The sequence below is a fragment of the Struthio camelus genome, chromosome 12 (genome assembly GCF_040807025.1).
Source record: "Struthio camelus isolate bStrCam1 chromosome 12, bStrCam1.hap1, whole genome shotgun sequence".
Taxonomy (NCBI): domain Eukaryota; kingdom Metazoa; phylum Chordata; class Aves; order Struthioniformes; family Struthionidae; genus Struthio; species Struthio camelus.
Genome location: NC_090953.1, coordinates 12,296,581 through 12,315,380, shown reverse-complemented (window position 1 = coordinate 12,315,380; position 18,800 = coordinate 12,296,581). Strand labels below are relative to the sequence as shown.

Here is an 18,800-nt window from a genome sequence, read left to right as displayed (position 1 = left end):
TTTACCATAGTTTTCCGTCTTTAAATTTGTAGTGCTATCATGTTTAATAAAATTAATCAGAGAAATAAACTCAGACAGGGCTCAGCAATGTGAATTTGTTTATAAGGATCTTGTCTGAAAAAACTATGCTTATGTTTTGTTTAAAGTACAACAGAAGAACCTCAATCTACCTTGAATACAATCCCTCTGTATTTAGGAGTAGCTACACTATTTGCACCATCAGATAGCTGATGATCCTCATTCATCTTGAATTAACAGGATCGCTTCTCTTCTGACACTTACATGTAGAACTCTATTTCTGAAACCACGGTTTTAATTCCAAGTTTTTAAATGCACTGTGTGTCTGTGTGGTAGGTAGCTAGACTGATATCTATGTTCAGCCTTAAAGGCTGAGTTTGCGCATGTGTGATTCTTCCTTTTGTAATACTCTGTCTGCCGTTGCTTTCAGTTTTCAAGAATTTTTTCATAAAAGTTTGGTGAGAAATTCCACAAATGGTTGAGGACAACCACACATATTACTTAGGTAATTCAAAGCAGAAGTGATTCCCCCTGTACATTGCTGCAGTTGAACTGGCTGATAAAGGCACACTTTCCCATTAGCTGGAACTTAGTAGTAAATATCTCAGGCCTAGGATGACTATCAGGACATAAGTCTGCACGGTCCAGAATCCAGAGAATCACTGCCACTTTCTTAAGTGTGGATGGCTCTGGGATTGCTAGTAAGAAATCTGTGTTTTATTTGTCAAACCAAAATGAAGAATTACTTTCAAAATACTGAAGAGTTTTATTGGTGGTCCAAATTCTGTCCAAAATTACTATCCTTCAGCTTTATTAAAATCTGTTTGCTTGAGGGGCGTATATGAGTCAGAACTTGGACTGCTGTGTTTACCTCTCACTGTTGTAGAAAATAGCTCCCTGTTGGATACATGATTTGAAAATAAAAATAGTGGCAATAATGTTTGTATTAAGGGCTAAGTTATTTTCTGTCATTCCAGAAAGACATCAGTATAACTCCACTAGGCAAATTCTTGGCTGTGCTGAAATTAGTGGCAAAGTTCCTGCAGTTTTCAGGATGGCCAGGATTTGATCTTTGGTCTATAAGTAGAATTTCTGTGGATTCGCTTAAGTGCAACTGGGGTGTGAGCCCTTACAATTGGGCCCCATGTTTTATGATTGCTTAATATCTAACTAATGCAAAAAAAAAATACCAATAACAGCTGTTATTAACTGTCTAATGACAAGAGTAATGGGATGGCAAATAAATTTTTTTTTTCTCAGCTTCATATGGCAGCGGAGGTTGTTATCAAGCAGTAGCTATATAAAGTATATAGATTGCTGTGGCTTCAGGTCATAAATTAAATATGCAAGTCTATTGCCCTTCTTGAGTGATGTCTCTCAAAGGTAAAAGCTTGAGTTTCGGGGAGTTTGAGAGGATTTTTTTTCTGTATGTTCATACTAATGTAGTTTCCCACTTATGTCTGAAGTGTGTTGGGCTGTATTATGTTGCCTGATGTTTTGCAGTTGCAGATGATGCAGCAGTGTGGCCCAGGTTAGAGATACTGAGCTGAAATTAGAAGAACTAGACTGCCACTGGTTGTTGTGGGTCTCTTTGGACAACTCGCTGTTTGCTTCTATTTACATGCTTGATCTTAATTATGTCTCACAGAGTATCAAGGCTGTCATGTATTTAGGGACATCAGAGTTGCTCTCAGATCAAACTGATGTCCATCTAGTGCAATGCTTTGCCTCTAACAGTGGTCAGCAAAATGTGCTTTGGAGAAAGATGCAAGGAACCTATTTAAAGTTACAAAAATGAGAAGAGTTTTTCGTGTTCCTCTTCTGGATTTAGTCTGGACATACTGATTTACTTCTCATTTTTCACAGTTTTGGCATGTAACACCATAATAATATTTTAGTTTTATCTCCTTAAGACTTGCTTGCTAAGTAGACAAATGCAATAAAAAACATTGTACTCTTTGAGTGGAAATTTTAAATGGAGGAGTAATTTCCAAAACCCATTCTACTGTGGTAGTGAATACTGACGCACCATCAATGTGGGAACGTTTATGTATTTGATTCTACAAATATTGTGTCAGGGACTAAGAACAACTGATGGAAGTGTTTACAAGAAAACAAGCGGGTTGGAGTGTAACCAAGTATGGGTTTGCATTTTTAGGAAGATCTTTATAACCAGAGAAGCTAGGTGCTTTTTTCATGCATAAAGCAGAATATTCTGCGGATAGAAAGCTGAAGGTAATATTGGTATTTTAGAGGGACAAAATGTTTCCCAACACAGGCAAAGAAGGCTTTGCAAACCCAGACAGCTTTTCTTTTGCCAGTGACTGCACAGAGAGGAAGAGTAAGTTCTATAAACTCAGATCCTGCTTCATGCTTCCATTGATTCTGCTGCAACTTTTCATTTACTTGGCATTTGTTTTCTTTTTCCCTTTTGCTGTGGAAATGATCAGCATTCTGCAGAGTTTCAGATAAAAGGGCTGTTCTGCTTATCCTGTCACTTAGTTGTGTTATCATATATTGTCAGTTCTGGAAAAGATGAGTCTTGTTCCTTGTTCTTTAATGCCATGGAAGTCAGATTGGTCACTAGAGCAGTCAAGTCAAATTCAGTGGTAGTGCTGTCAGTCGCAGCCCCTAAACCTAGTAAGAAGAATGATACTTTTCCCCCCTGCCCCGTGAATCGTGGCTAACATTTTTCCTTTACCAAAGTATGGAATCTTTTATTTTGGGGTAGCTGCTTATTTTTTAGGAGCAGATTATATTTTCTGAAATATTATGGCTTATTACAGCTTTTTAAAATGAGTGTGTTTAGAGCAGTAGCTTGTTGGGAACCAAGTTTTCTTCAAAAAGCAGCATGCGTATCCTTTTCACAGCACCCTGCTTTTGACGGTGGTACTGAGAAGCAAGGACCATTTTTCTGGGGAGATGAGAGATTCAGCTTTTATGATCCTTGTTAATAATGATGAAAAAGAAAGGATTAATTCAAAAAAAAGAATCTGAGTGTTAAGGGAGAATGATGGTCTATGTGGTGGCAGTTTCATTTGCACTGCCAACACCAGCTGAAACTGCTCAGTGAGAAAGCTGATCTGTCCCTGCCACACTTGGTGAGAAAGGAGAGGACAGTGCTTGTTACTGAAGGACAGACAGTAGTTTCATCCTGTTCTACTGGTAGCAAATAAAAATAGAATTTTGGGGGCATTTTTTACTCTTGGTTCCTAGAGCTATATATTTATGTATCAGTTTATGATATTTTGTCGAAAAAAACCAAATCTGATGCCATTGTTTATACATTTATAGCATTTATTTTTTCCCCCCTTTTTTGGTGATAGTGCAACTTCAAAGTTACAGAGTGAGAGTGGAGAGGAAGGAGAAAGCCCTGCCTAGTGGTTGGAGTAAGTCTACGGGAAGTCTAAAGGCTTGCCTAATCCCTGGGCATAGCTCCGAGTCACAGTGTGACCATGGGAAAATTGCCAGGCACCAAATTTTCAGAGGAGCTTGATTAAGTTCAGATTTTCAAAAGAGCTCAGCTTTCTTGTGAATTGCTTAAAATGAGATTCATAGCTGGACTGTCAAAAGAGTGTGCCAAAATACCATCTCTTATTTTGCCAGGTAAACTGAAAAGGACTGCTTTTGGAGGTTAGACAGCTCTGAAGTTTTGTCCTAACTTTATCTTAGCTGCTCTGATTTTTAAGAGGTATTACAAAGCTCTCTTGTACCCCTTTGGCAGCATGAACTTTCTCCTGCTGTACTCTGCTAAGGTTGTGGGACACAGTTCATGGGGCAAATTTTGCTTCATGGAGTAAATTTGCTATCTTATACAAAGACGAAGCAGACTAGTGAAGTTTGAGGACTGTAGAAGTGAAACAAACCTGGTATAAAGTCAGTGAATGGAGCCTTTTTCCTACTTTTCTGCTGTGAGCCTTTGGGCTGCAGGCTCTATGTATTCAGATATAGCTGTGATGTTCAACTCTTTATTGTATGTACAGAAGGTATTTGGATTAGTAGATCCTTTCCCTGATACATTGCACCACTCTGTCATTGCCTCCTAAATTTAGCCATGAGGTCGAGAATAGAGATCAGCACAGAATGTAAGTGATGGGGTCCTATGCTCGACTCATGACAGTGAATCATTTTGCTCATAGGTTGCAGAAACCTCAGTTGTCTCTTTGGGGACAATACAGAGCAGAGTCTTCTCTGACTTCCTAGACTTTTTGTGCATTTTCCATTGATGGGGTATACCTTTTTTCATAGCAGAACCATGATAAGGTATCTTTACCTACTTGTGGAAGAATGATCTTAATTTGCCCTAGAAGTCTGAGAAACCTAGATTTTTCCGTCATCAGTTGGAATGAGGATGCTGCCTCCCTCAGTCGGTTGTTTCCTAAGGTGTGTGTTTAGCAATGACACTAGGCAGTCTCTTGCCCTTTCTCCATGGATGACCTGCAAAGAAGAACTGTCATTCCTCTCCCCCCCGGAAACCTGATACTTCTAGTCTGTGGCCCTTACATTTTTTCCCCAGCTGACTGGCATTCTGACTGACCGATTAGAGGAGTACCCAGTTGTATCCACTTGTTAGGATTTACTGCGACAACAGTGCTATTCCATGTCAGGTGAAATGCACCAAGGAAATGCATTCTGTTGATCATACCTGAAAGCAGAGCAGCCTTCCTGGCTGTGGACAATCAGTTTGACTGCTTTAGGACATACTTCCCCTTCAACCCTCTAATAATACAGTAAGTAGCAGTAAATACACATGAACAGTGTTACCTGGGGATCTTAAAATGCTTGACTAATACTAGTTTAATACTAGAGTTTCAAGGATCTGTGCAGTACCTTGTTCCTTTTTTTTTTCTTTTCCATTTTGCAGCTAGGTGGATGTGAGTGAAGGGCTTGGCATTTTTTTCATCATCTTTCCTGACATAAGAGGGTCCCAAGTCAGCAAGTATAAATCTTAAGACAGTCTCCTAAAGGAGGGGCCTCCACAGCTCATTCTGAGATAACGTAATGATTTTAAGGTAAACCAACAAAACTTTTCCTGCAGAGGGAGGAGCATGACAGGGGACTGCCAGGGTGAAGGGATTGCAGCTGGAACAGCACTGCACTCCTGCTGTTGTTTGGTGCTGCAAAAGGGCTTTGTATCCTTAAGAGTCCGAGTCACGTTTGGGAAACCTTGAACACTGTACTGAGGAATGAACTGAGGCCAGTGATTAATGGTTTATTTACATACAAGTTCTTAAACTCAAATTAATTGATGGCTATAACTCAGTTTGGTTACTACAGATATTTTTGTCCTGGAACAGATGTGAACAGGCTGTCCAGAGGAGTATGTACAAAATGTTTTCCAATTAGCTAGCAGTTAATTTAAATAGAAATCAAAACACAGAATTGATACACCCTAAGGTCTTGTTTTTGAATCCAGTTGGGGCAAGGTCTTTCATGTGTGCTAACCTGGTTTGAGATACAGGAAAGACAGTGGTATGGGTTGAAGCGCTTTGTTCAAAGCCACGAACAACAGCAAGGAAAGAGATTGGTTCTGTTCCATCTGAAATACGCTTAGGTAGTATAGAGCAGCCTGTTCTTCCTGACGGTCTCTGAAATTTTCTGTCTTCATCTGAGTAGGGCAAGCCTTTCAAATCATGGCAATCACGCCAGTGCACCCATCTGCAGAGCTCAGTAGGGTGATGAAAGCTTGGATCTGCACAAGAAGGTTTCCTGAGCAGGCTCTTTCCTCACCCCAAATCATATATTTCTTTCCAGAGGTCAGGATATCTTAAGAAGCCATTGCTGGCTGTTCTCAAATGCTTATGCTTCTTAACTCTCTAAAAATAGAAAAAAGTATGAAGTTCCCAGACATGCTGAGACAACCAGGGGGCTTTCTTAAGACTCTTTGTGAAGCGGCATTATCTCTCATCACATGAACTCTTAATTTCTTGATTCAGAAAAATACAAGGCACTTGGCTGCAGTGCATAGCTGGGCACTTTCAGAGCCTGTGTCTTCACACAGAATTTTTAAAAGATGACTGTTAACTAAACTTGGCTTAATTAAGTTGACAATTTCACAGATACTTTGAACAGCTCATTAACTGCAAGCTACAGCTTCTTTGCAGCCAAAGCTTCACAATACATTATACAGTGAACCTGCTGACAGGAGAGTACAGCTTCCAACTCATGCTTCAAGAGAGCAAATTTATTACAGTAGTCCTGTTTCTTCTAAAACCTGTTAAGGCCTCCTTTAACAGATATTAAAATACTTTGATCTGTAGCCTAGTCCCTTGTAGTGCTGTGGAGTGCACACATACCACTTTGCAAGTTAAAGTCAATGCTGTTTTATAGATGTTGTCAAGCAGTTTTGAGTGAGGATAGTGGCCATGACTGAGTTTCATGGATTGCAGCTCCTGTGCGAGAGTGAAAAGAGATCTACAATAATTTTTTTGAGTTTTTTCTCTTTAATGATTACACATACGCACTTCCTAGCTACTTGGCTCACTTAAAAATAGAAAACTTTCATTGTTAGCTGTTTTCTTTATAAATGAATTGGTCTGGTTTATTCTTTGACTTTCTCCTTCCTCCCTCTCTGCCCTGAGGGTATAGAAAATGTAGTCTTGCTGAGAGGTGGTACAAACACCTGCTGAAGGTAATGGAGATTGACTGATTCCAGTTTAGCTAGCTGGGTTTCTTCAACTTGGCCTTGGAGAAAGAGTCAATATTGTTTCGAAGAAGTGTGCAATCCCTATTCCCCTGCTGCCCATGACCCTACTCTGAAAGACCTCATCGTATGTTACCAAAACAAGTACCTAGGCCCTTTAGCGATCAGTCGTCCCCTTTCATCTCTTGTGCTAATAGTGCAGTGCTCTGCTCTTTACATTTGTGATTTCTTACTGACATAGCTAGGGTAAAAGCTCTATTGTAATTGCAGCAGTACTCACACTAAAGTGCTTGTGTCAGTATAGTTTATGCCATGTGAGGGTATAAATACAATGGTGTAACTTCTTCCACAATATAATTTTTCTCCTGTGTTTCTTGACTTGTAGGATTATACTTAAAAAAAACATTTCTAATTTAGACTAAGTCTTAATGCAGTCAAGGCTAGGACTGTACTAGGAATGTTAAATCGCCTAGAAATGTCAGTCAGAGGTTTGGATTTTTAATATTTTATATTGGCAAAATCCCTGGCATTGATATGGTGATACTGGGGAAAAAGTGCTTTTGCTAGAATGGTTTGTTTCATTTGAGGATCTGGTATAAGGTGTTTCAGTAAAAACAGTTGGGGTAACGTTAGCTCTGTTCACTGTAAGAAAGCTTCCTAGGACACACGTTATACCTATGGGAGGATTTAAGGGCTGTGGAAGTGAAATAAACTTGGTACAGGGTCGGAGAATGGAGCCCTTTTCCTTCTTTCCTACTGTGAGCCTTTGGACTGTGATAGGTTATGGCAGCTGATGTTAATGGACCACTGGGTTGCTTTTATGAGGCTAAGCATCTTTGCAACAAGAGTTTGTAGCGGTGAGAGAGCTGAAGAACTCCATTTGCGCTCCGAACGCTACTCTGACACAGCAACACATCGTACAGGTGCTTTTCTGGCAATTTTTCCTTGTTTGGTCAGGTAGATTTAACAGAAAATAGTTTTGCCAAGGTATGAAATGTAAATGTAGATATTATATGCAAGCCTTTGCTAAGGAAAGGCTGCTTTTGTCAGCCAAGCTTTGTAGGCTAGACCAGGCAGTGGAACAAACACGAATGAATAGTCCTTGAATGAGGACAAATAAGTGATTGTTAATGGCCTTTGTCCTCTGTTGCTGTTTTTGTGCCTTTGACTGTAGGACACTTTGCTCTTCAGAACTTGCTTTGAGTATGTGACTCTTCATTCTGCAACTTCATGTTATTAAGGAAAAGTTGAACTCTCAGTTAATTGCGTTGTTAAGTACCCAGTATAACATTAATAATTATCTCATGAAACTATCCTAGATCTGTGTTTCAGTAGGGGCCAAATTATTATTGTACACAAGGTATCAATTTACCACTTATGATTGGTGACAATTGGGTGGTAATGCAAAAGGGCAGCTTGTGACACAGACGTTGTGACACCGCAGCTTCTGTAGCAGAAGAGCCACTTGACTGCGTGTTTCTGCTTGACCTTGTTCCTTTGTGTCCATGGTGATCTGTAGTTTTTCTTTAACTTGTTCTGTTATACATACTGGAGGGTCCTTCCTGCAGCCCTTCTAGGAGATACAGTCTTTAAAAATCATCTCCCTCTTCTTCCTGTTGGCCTTATGATTTTCCTTTGACTGCCATTTTTTGCTTCTAATGCTCATATATGTATGTGTGTATATATAACTCTTTTGCCACAAACAGTGCACCTTGTCTCACTGACCATGTCAGCACCCCTCACTTAGTACTTTTTTACTTTTTTTAATGAATTCTTTTGTTGGATTAAGGTCTTGAAAGAAGGTCTAGCTTCTTCCTACCAACTGGCACAAAAACACTATCCTTAGAAGTGACAGAATCTTTTTGTTACAAGTTACAAAGAAGCATGGCTAGTAAACAGGACTCTCTGAAATGCTTGATTTAGTACACACAGTATACTCTTAATCCTTTGCACCATAGTCAATAGCCCTTAAAATGCCATTATTGTAAATCTGATGTTAGAAGAGTGTTTTCCTAGATGCATATACAAAATCAAATAAAACCGAAAAATCAGCTTTTCTCTAACTTCAGCTGAAAACCAGTAAATGTATTTCTAACCTGTCAAATGAGAAAATGTTTTTCACCAGCTTTCAAAATTGCAATGTTTTTCTATGTTTAAAACTATTTCTTTGCTGACATTTTAAATTGTAGGTATGTTCTCATGTTGCTTAACCAAAATAAGTAACATACTGTGGCAGAAAATTGTTTTATGTTTTTCATAGCACAAAACATAAATAATCAGTTCTTGTGTAAATTACTTAATTACAGTCTATGCATATGAATTTTAGTTATTTAAATATGAATGGAGACTGTCATAAATGACATTAAACACGGAATCCTAGTTTTGTATGATTCAGCTTGGGCTGACAGATTTCATAATATGGTTTAAAAGGTATTTGTTTGCAACATTAAACATTTTCCTTCTGTTTTTGTAACCATGTCAGTTCATATGGATACTTGCTATAAAAAGGGGAACTCCTGACCAAACAGTTGTGATCAAACTTAATTTTAATCTGAAATGGAAAATGGCAGTTACATGCCATACTTCTGTGACCCAGTAATGATGGCTCACACCCATGTTAGACTGCAGATTGGAGGTAAATTGTTGGGAACTTTTAGGAATTATTGTTTCCTTGTTGAGAAATTGTTTTCCCACTTACTAGGGATTGTGAAATGGCTTCCGAAAGTATTGAAGCTCAAGCTAGCTTTGTGGCAGCTTTCTTTTCAACAAGCACTGGGAAAATCATTACTTTTCCTCCAGACACACTCCCAGTAACAGCTATCATTTCCACTTTTTTTGAAAGCATCATGTTTATTGTGTTTCTGCTATTTTGCATCTTTAACCTTCAGAGCTTTCCATTCTCTGATGCCCTTGCACAGAGTTGATGACCATTTCAGAAACGACTGAAAAGTGGTCCGTGAATGCCTGCTTGCTTAAGGAGCTGCATCTAGTAACTCCCTACTTAAGCAGTCTGGTTTGGGGCCACCAACCGTCTCTCTCTGTTTTCTTGAGAGTAGTGTGAATAAATTAAGAGAGGCCTGACTGTCCTCTTGATTGCACTGTAGTAGCCTGGGAGGAAATGGAAATCTCATTTTAGTAGGTGGTATTATGCAAGTAAACCAGAATAATGTGCCAGACTCTGAGGTGAAGCCTCTTGCTTCTTTCTTTGTACCCACATTTGGGAGCAAAGCTGATGCCTGAAGCCATGGTGTTAACTGAAAGGCTGGTTTTCCTAGAGCTGTGTGTTATTAGCTGATGTTAGCTGCTCTTTTCCTGTCTGATACGGCACTCCTAAAAACCAGAGGGTGGTCCATAATGAAATAGCGTACTGAGGACTTTTGGCACCATGTTAGGTGGGTGCTGGTGGGTGTGCCTATGTGGGAGAGCACGGCTCAGCGAACCCTGCTGACTTGGCGAACTCGGCACTCAACAAAACTTTCCAGCCTATTTGTAGTCAACTGTGTATCAGTGACTGGAATGGTAATACTTACCACGGCTTACCAATGGCTTACTATTAAAATGTCATACGGCTAACCACAGAAATTACAGAAAGTATATAATAACATGAGTTAATTTAAATAAATTTGTTATGTTACCATAACAAATTCTGTAAAGTTAGGCTTAGCACAAAAACGTGCTCCTATGATGGGTACAGTATCTTTATCTGGGCTGGATATAGGTTTGTATGTCACAGAGGAGTTCCTTATTGAATCAGCAGTCATTTTTTTGCACTTTATGGTCTTCCTGTTCAGTCTGTGGACAGTAAAGTTAAAATCTAATTTATTGTCCATATTTTATTTTTTGTTCTTTAATTTTTCTTTGCTTGATTTATAGCTTCTTTCCAAAATGCCTTGCCCTCCATAAACATTAGGCTATTAAATATTTGAAGCTCATGACAACGTTGTTCCATAGATCCTGCATTTGCTGGCAGTTGCAGGGTAAACACCCTCCAACCAGAAACTAGGCGAGCTCAGTCTGTGGTATGCTAAGTCCTCATGTGCCCTGGGATCAAGAGTCCCTAGTCTGTTTTCATGTCACTCACATGATGTTGTTTCACACTTGGGAGTACATCATTGGGGTCAGCACTTCCTTGCCTTTTAAAAATACTACTACTCTTAGAAAAAGCAATTGCTTGATTCTAACTGCTCTCATTAAAATAACAGCTTTTTAGGGCCAATGCATAGATATTTCTACACTTTACACCTCCTTTCCAGGCAAAGGCTAGGATCATAGAATTAGAAACTACCCAACAGTAAAAAGAAACTTACATTGCGACAGCAAATATGGCACAGATAAACTAAGAGAATTTCCTGGGAAAGGCCTTCAGTACTTTCAGCGATTGCTTTACAACCACTAAATTCCTCTTAAAAAAGCCTTGAGATTGATCACGTTGTGCCCTGGCAGAAATTTTTGGGCTACAGAACGATGTTTTAGTCGGTGACTTGTCAGTTTGCATTGCTCAGGCAGGAAGATAAGATGGTCAAATAGAAAAATGTTAACTTTGAATGATGTATAATGGTCAGTCAAGGCCAGTATAGCTTGTCTGCTTTGTGAAAGATAAGCAACTGCAGTGCAAGGACTACACATTTGTTAGTTTGAAAATTCTCATTTAGCTTTGTCTAATTTAAAGGATTTTTTTTCTGTGACTGGAGCTGTGGTTATTTATTTTTTCCTTTTTTTCCCCTAAGTACAAATGATACCCAATCCTGCTGAAGAAAAGCATAATTAATGTGATATTTTAAAAAAGTAGGGAAAGTATAGGTAAGATATAGCTGAAAAGCTGTTTCACATTCCATTAGCTTGAGGATTTCAGATGTCATTGCTGTCCATTAGGTCAAGAGTGACTGGTTGTACTTGCAAATACAGTATATTCTGCTCAGTTGAGTAAATTCTGTTCTTGTGAGTGAGTTGTTGGGGAGTCAGAGAGGTAAAGTTATGCTAAGTTGAGGGAACGTGAATTAGGGAGAAAAACCAGTGATGATGCTTTCTTTGTGCCATCTTATCTGTGCCAGTGTGAAGTGACATGCATAGTTTGTACAAACCTTTATAATTGTTTTTGGTAGCTAGCCCAAAAAAGTGGAAAGAACTGCATTAGAGCTAACAAAAAATCCCATTTTAGAATGTAAACTCCTTGGGGCAGGGATCTTGTTTCCCTGTATATTTACAGGGCTGTTGTACCTTTCAGTGCTAACACAGTACAAATAATAAAAATTGATATTCTCAGGAAGTAAATTCTCCTTTAATTCACTGTCTGTGATGACGTGCTGCTTTTTAGATATATAATTCTTATTTATGCATAAGACAGTGTAAGAGTTGCATGTGCAATTAGAAGTAATCCAGTTCAGCAACAGATGACTTGTTTGTCTGCTGGCCTAATTAATGATAGTACTGGTATCCAGTGTCCCAGTTATTTATAGTAAAAAAGAAAATTAACAATAAAGCTATCAGACTGAAGTTATCCAGTGGAGGAAAAGGACCTTCTTAAATGCCAAAGAATATATTGCTCATTTCCATATATTTGCACAGATATGTTTTTATAATTAAATATCTTGGGAATAGATTTTAATTCCTGATGTCTTATGGTGAAAAAAGAGATGAAATTGTCAAGCCAACCCAAGCTTACAATAGTCAGTTGTATTGTGTGCCTGATACTGCAGCCATAATCTTCCGTAAGTGGCGTTGCTCTCCGTGGCTGCCCCGGCTGATGCCAGCGGTGTTACTGCGGATGAGGAGGACAGAAATGGAGCCCTCCCATGGAAGCATATGTGTTTCAACGGGTAGTTTAAAGCTACCTAGGCAGTTGAGTTTATCTGTTTCTAGAAAATGATTTTCTTAAACTGTGGCATTAAACCAAGGGAAATGAACAACTGTATCAGAATAAAATGTATGCTGACATTTTAAACCAAAACTTTTTTTTTTGGTGTTTGTTTGCCGAACTGAGTGTCTCTTGATAAACATGATATACTAAACCAGAACTAGAATAAAAAAAACAAAACCACTGACTAATATTCCTTCAGAAACAAAACCAGGGAACCAGTTAACTGCAGCCTTTTAACGAGCATTGTCACTGCTCGTGTCTGATGCTGGCTAGAGCGATCTATCGCACTTTCCTTCCCTGCCTCTGCCCTTGCTCCTGGGGGCTCTGCTGGCCAGTATGAGTGGGGCAGGAGCCCTGGCACTGCTGCTTCCCTAGGAATGGAGCCTGAGGACTTGAGGTGGTAGGCCTAGTAGTTAGAAAAGAAAGTACTTGGAGCTTCTTTGATAAGATATTGGGCCCTAAGTTTCCCCCTAGAATCACCTGAAATGGGTCTCAACAGTAAGATATCCAAAAGTATAATAGCAGTATGGTCTAAGCTGGTAGCTTAACTTCTTTTAAGAATTTTTTCATTCCTGGCTGAGTGGGCAATGTCAACATATGTTTTGAGAAAGCAGTCCTCAAAGCATGGTCAAGGTGGTTGGCAGCTCCTTACTGAATGGAGTACCCTAGAGTGGCCTAACGCCCTGGAAAGCAATGCCATTTATTTAACTTTTACATATCCAAATTCATCCTAATTTAGTCATTTAAAAGACGATCGTGTCATTCGTGTTCTCCATTCAACTCAGTCTGATGCTACACAGAGATTAAATAACTGTTTTCTGGGCTGTAGAAATAAATCTTAACACAGACCAAGCACCAGGGAAGCATGAGACACCTGCGTGTCACATCAAGGTGCAGAGGATCTCCTTTTTCATGGGAGCTGCTTTTTACAATTTAATCCTTCTTCATCTGAACCGATAAAGAAATCTGTCAGGGTTTCTGAAGGGCAGAGGTAGAGTAATAATATGCAGAGGAACGTAAATGAATTTTGATTGACCAGACCAGCCTGGGTAATGGACATATGAGAGCTGGGTAGACATGAAGACTCATTTGTGCAGAGTACTATGGTGATACTGCTTCCAGTACCTGAGCAAACTTAAGTCAGAGCTACTGATGTTCACTGCCCTGCATCCTGCTGCGTAGATATCCTCACAAAAACTTGAGGGGAACAAGCCATTAATGAGATGGGAGAAGGAGCCCAAAATCGCCCTTTTTTGTTCAGTGCAATTTGGACAAGGGCTATGTGATTGCAGCTTAGTGTAAGAATCAGGACGAAGTGAGGTGTCCTGCTGGCTGTCAAGGTACCTGCAGTCAGTTGGTCACCGGCAATGCAGAAATAGGGACTGCCTGTACAATTCCTGCCAGACACAGTCTAAATCCAAAAGATTGGGGAGTGCGGTGTACAGGACACCTGCAGGGAGGTCAACAAGGCCATCAGGTAAAGGTTTTTCTTCTGTGTTTGCAGTTTTCAGTCTTGCACAGTAGGGAAAAATTGTCTCAAGCTGAGCAGTAGCAGAGCCCAGAGTATAACAGGCAGGGGCTAGGCTCTCCAGAAAGCTGCATACCTTTTCTGCCACGTCTCTTATCTTTCTGATTGTTCCCATATGCTTTTGACAAACCTTGGTGATGTGTGGAGCTTTGCAGCATTCTTTAGCTGGTGCTGCGTCTTCCAGCCGTACGTGGAAGTGGCGTAGGCAGGCTGGCAGAAAGCGAAGAGCGCAAACAGTTGTTACCCTACCACGAGTTGCTTCCAGAAGTGACTCTGTCAAATGACTGCAGGAGGTTCCACACTTGTTCTCTCTCAATCATGTTCGGATAAAACCTTGCTTAGTTTACAAGTCAAAAGGTGTTGCCGTCTTTTTTTTTTTAAACAGCCAATATTTCAAACTCTCACATTTGGATTTGACAATCAAGCTGTTTTCTGTCTGAATCCTACTTCATTGCCAGTAATAAAAATTCTGGCTTACTCAGCCATGGTTATATTGGTTTTGCAGAGGTAACAGTAGTAAAAGCTTGTTTTTGTCAGCAAAATTAGCAGATTAAGTGTGAGAGATATCACCAAAACAACAGATGTATACGAAAGTGCTCTTTTTTTTGGTTGATGACTTATCTTGGACCAAACATTACATAAACAAATAAGTGCTTGTTTTACTATCAGCTTTTCTACATTCCCTTGCCTAGTTGAAGGAAATGAGATCTTCTGGAAGTGTTGATGAGGCTCATACAATTTGCTAAGTATGACTGACGATTGCAACAAAAATATTCTGTTATAGGACATATTTCCCTTTCTTGGTTTCGTAGCAACATCTGACGTCTGAAATGAAACCATATATTATCAACTGGATTTTTTTTTCGCATAGAAGTTTAAAAGCTCTACTTAAATGCGGATGGAATCCGTTCTTCTTGTATATGCTCTATTTACTATTATTTCCTTACTACAGTGACCTCATACAATTTCTGTCCTTCATAGAAGTGACAACTTAATTTTGAAAAAGAGAAAATAAATCTTTAGTTTAAAGAAAAATGCAAAATACATCTGTGTAATACATCTGTGTAATCTGTTTACTTTGCAGTCTGTCACAAGAATTAACTGTCTTCCCAGCCTCCTGCTGTTTGTCATTTTCTTGCTGTTACAGAGATTGTATCAACATAAAAATGCCCCTTTGAAGTAGGAAAATAATTTCAAAATCTTGTGTGCATCAGTCTTATTAACAAGAATCTGCTGTCTTCCTTCCTTTCACTGTTAACTTTCAAATGTGAACAAGGCAAGTATTTTATAGTAAAATGGAATCAAAATTCATGGTTTGAGATGGTGTCTTTTGAAGATACAGAACAAACATATCAGTTGTGGAAAAGGATGTAGCCACAGTAAAGTGATGCTGCCCTTCTTTGGTAATTACCTTGATCTTCTGTTTGAGATAACTTGTCTGTGCGAGGTTTTTCCAGCCATTGCCACAGTACGTGTCCCTTGGCTGTTTAATTGCAGTGCTAATAGTGGAGTGGAAAGCATGGGAACTGATCATGCCAACCCATGCAAGAGCAGTGCCTGTGCAAGCTATCCTACGTTACTGCTAATGTTGAAAATAAATGGCTGTTAGCAATGAGGGCAAGTTTTAATGGAAAAAAGAACAAACAGGAAAGATTACAGTATCATCTCTCACCATCTCTGAATCCTGAATGTATGATACAGAATTGGGGGAGGAGAATTATCTGCTGAAATTCTGTATACAGACTCAGTCTCATGTTTTGCTAAGCCTTGATCAGGAGCAAGGCTGCAGCCTGCAGGCCTGATTCAGCCTGTTTGAATAGCATATCCCTCTCAGGGCATGCTGCTTCTCCCCTGCCGGCCCCGATCTCTCAGACACAGGCAGCTAGCAAACCAGGGACTAATTGAATTGTACTGGTGTTTCATTACTCTCTTTCTGAAGGTGTTAAAACCTGTTCATTGTTACATGACTGGAAGTATCCCAGTCCATGTACAAAGGCTGGACATTTATCTGTTAAATGGTGGGCATACTTTGGTATACTGGTAGATCTTGGAAGTTCTTACAGTACAGCTGAGAGGGCAGCCGTCATCTGCCTGAAATGCATGTTATTTGATGGTGGTGTTTTGTTCAGCGATGAATGAATTTCTGCTTGTATCACAGCAGGAGGAACACAGCATTCCCAGGGTTCCTTAGTCTGGTTTCACCATAGGCTAAAAAACGTGGAGGGGCCGTCCTGGAGATGTGGGCTCTTGTTTTAAAGTGTAACTGATGTCTGTATTCTGCAAATTAGGCTCACGGCATTGACATCTGCAGTATCCTTATTTAGAAAGGCAGTAGTGCCTCTTTCGGTGGACCTGCCGCCTGGTTACAGCTGTGGAGGTGTTCCAGTGAGCATCTCTGTTGCTTATGGAAAATCAGTGAAATTCAGTACCTTTTGGGTCATGTTTCCTAACCAATTTCTTCTCCTATAACCCTGTGTAAAGCGTCTTTTCTAACAGCCGTGTGTAGCCTGCCCTCTGTGTTGTAACTTAGGGAAAACAATTAGGAGACTGAAATGTGCTGGGAAAAAATGAGATGTTGTTAGTTTGTGGTGAGAGCAGGATTATGACTTACTATGTAGATGCTGTTAGTTTTGGGGCCCCCTGAGAAGCCAGTGAAGGTTTCTGTGATTGGGTTGAGTAGCATGTTCTAGTGGCTGTGTCTAAACTGTTTAGTCTCAAGCTTCATTAGAGAATAGATACCAATGTCTTGTTTTGGAGTCAGTGTATCCATTAATTAGTGATTATGGTAGTGGTCATTTAAGGGTTAAACTTTTCCCAAAGGATTATTTCCAACATTTTTTTTTCCTGCTCTTCCTCCTCCCAGTATATTTGTTCTACTAAGAACCTGTTTCACCTCATTATGGGGTGCATGTCCTACCTCCACGGGCACTGCTTGTTCTGCCTTATTGCAAGGACTGCTGTGTCCAAGAGAAACCCTAGCTTGCAGCGCTGAGATAAATTGAAACGGACACTTATCTGTGTAAGGAGCCTTGCGCTGAACTGGCTTTGAAACCACTTCCCAACTGCCTGCTGCTGGATCCAGCTGTCTCTCTCGATTTGGAGCAGGAAGCATCATTTTGAGATTATTTTGCCTATTAAGTCTGTATTGGAGAGGTTGTTAGGCTTTGCTGTTGCTCCTAAGCCCTACGCAGATCAATAGCAAACACAGGAACATAAACAAAACCAAATTAGATGCTGCCAGTTTGAGGTTTCCCCCTCTGTGGGGCCCTTGTGGTTCTTGGGCTCAAGTTGTGAATCGAGGCGACTGTGTTGCCACAGTGATCTCCTAACCAATGGCAAGTGCATAGTTCCTTAGACTCAGCGTGGCAATTGTGCTAAGTTTGGCAGAAGAACATGATTTGCTGTGACCCTGCTAGCATTGCTAGTTTTTCTTGCTAAGTTATCTACTCAGAAGTGTCTATTTTCAAAGTTATAGGGGAGGTTTGGAGTTTTTTTTTTTTCCTCTTTCCTTCTCTTGCTTGGATCAAACGTGTTCATGTGCCAGGTGTAAAGTTTTGGGATGGCTAGCATGATTTCCCTTTTTTCTTAAGAAGCCCACACAAAACAGACTTTGCACTGAACAGGCTTCCTTTTATAGTCTGTTACACGCAGAGGCCCTTTCAGTTTACATTTGCCCCATTCCTCACAGTGAAGATTATTACTTTCTTCTGTCTTCTTTTCCTAATCTGTTTGTTTATTCCCATATATTTCTGGCATAGTTTAACTAAAGCTGGGAGTTCAGTGAAATCTTCTGGCTCAGGCTGCTTCATGCTTCTGTGCAAACTATCCCTTCATGACACTCAATTTACTGATACCCTTCCTTTGGAAAGTGGATGTTACTTGCAAGTTTTTTTCTGACAGCTGCAAGAATCTTCCTAAATCATTATAGAAGGCTTATTCCTGTGGCAGGTTTGAAGACTGACGCAACTTATACAGAAAAACAGTCCTAATTTTTAATGTGCATGGTGCTACGTACCTCTTCTATTCAAGATCACTTAATTTTTGCTCGTGACTGAATTAAAACATGACTACCTAATGTTGATTTAGGAGATAAAATTCTCTAGGTAAAACAGCAGCAAAGTCCATTTCTGATGGTTCGTATCAGCACACAAATGTTTTGCATGATTGCCTTAGATCCTACCTTTCAGCTGATACAGCTATGCGTTCAGTATAATCCAAATACAGAGAAGTTAAAGAAAATGACAACATAGGCACATTTTCAAAATTTTGCTCTACAGTCTTAGGTGAATTTAGGCATACATACACTGCTAATGAGATGTGATCAGCATTCAGCTATTTTGCCAGGATTAGGATCAGCAGCAGCAGAGTGAAATAAGGCTGCTGGATAACTCTAGTCTTCAGAAATATGTACTCGTGGCTCCACAGTTGTCTGAAACCTCAACAGTGAATTAACTGCCTTGGAGAGCAAATTCTCATTGATCCACCATTGGTGGTGGACTCTAGGTAATAAAAGAAGATGGTTTTGTTAAATTAAAGCTTCCTAGGTGTTTCTAGGCATGGCCATAACATGGCTCTTGAGCCATTAAGAAAGAAAGAAGGAATAGTTAGCCCTAAAAAATCAACATTCTGGACATGAAAAGCTATTTTCTGGCCCTTGTGAACTACATAAACTTCTGTGGGTTGAGTGCCCTTGTTTGTGTATGTGGCTGATTAGCATGAGCCCTCTACCCAAGATTGTTGGTCTGTGTCGATCA

The 18,800-nt window shown here is 39.8% G+C and overlaps 1 protein-coding gene across 14 annotated transcripts in view; it reads left to right on the top strand.

Annotated features, from left to right (window-relative positions):
- The window catches only part of PDE8A (phosphodiesterase 8A), a 176,869-nt gene that overhangs the window by 50,682 nt on the left and 107,387 nt on the right, over positions 1–18,800 (top strand). The window contains exon 2 of one of the 14 annotated variants that reach the window (XM_009681315.2): positions 4,883–5,030. The exons of the other annotated variants lie outside the window; for them this stretch is intronic. The gene's annotated coding sequence lies outside the window, so the exon portion shown is untranslated. The remainder of the gene's footprint in view (positions 1–4,882; positions 5,031–18,800) is intronic. 14 annotated transcript variants of the gene reach the window in all.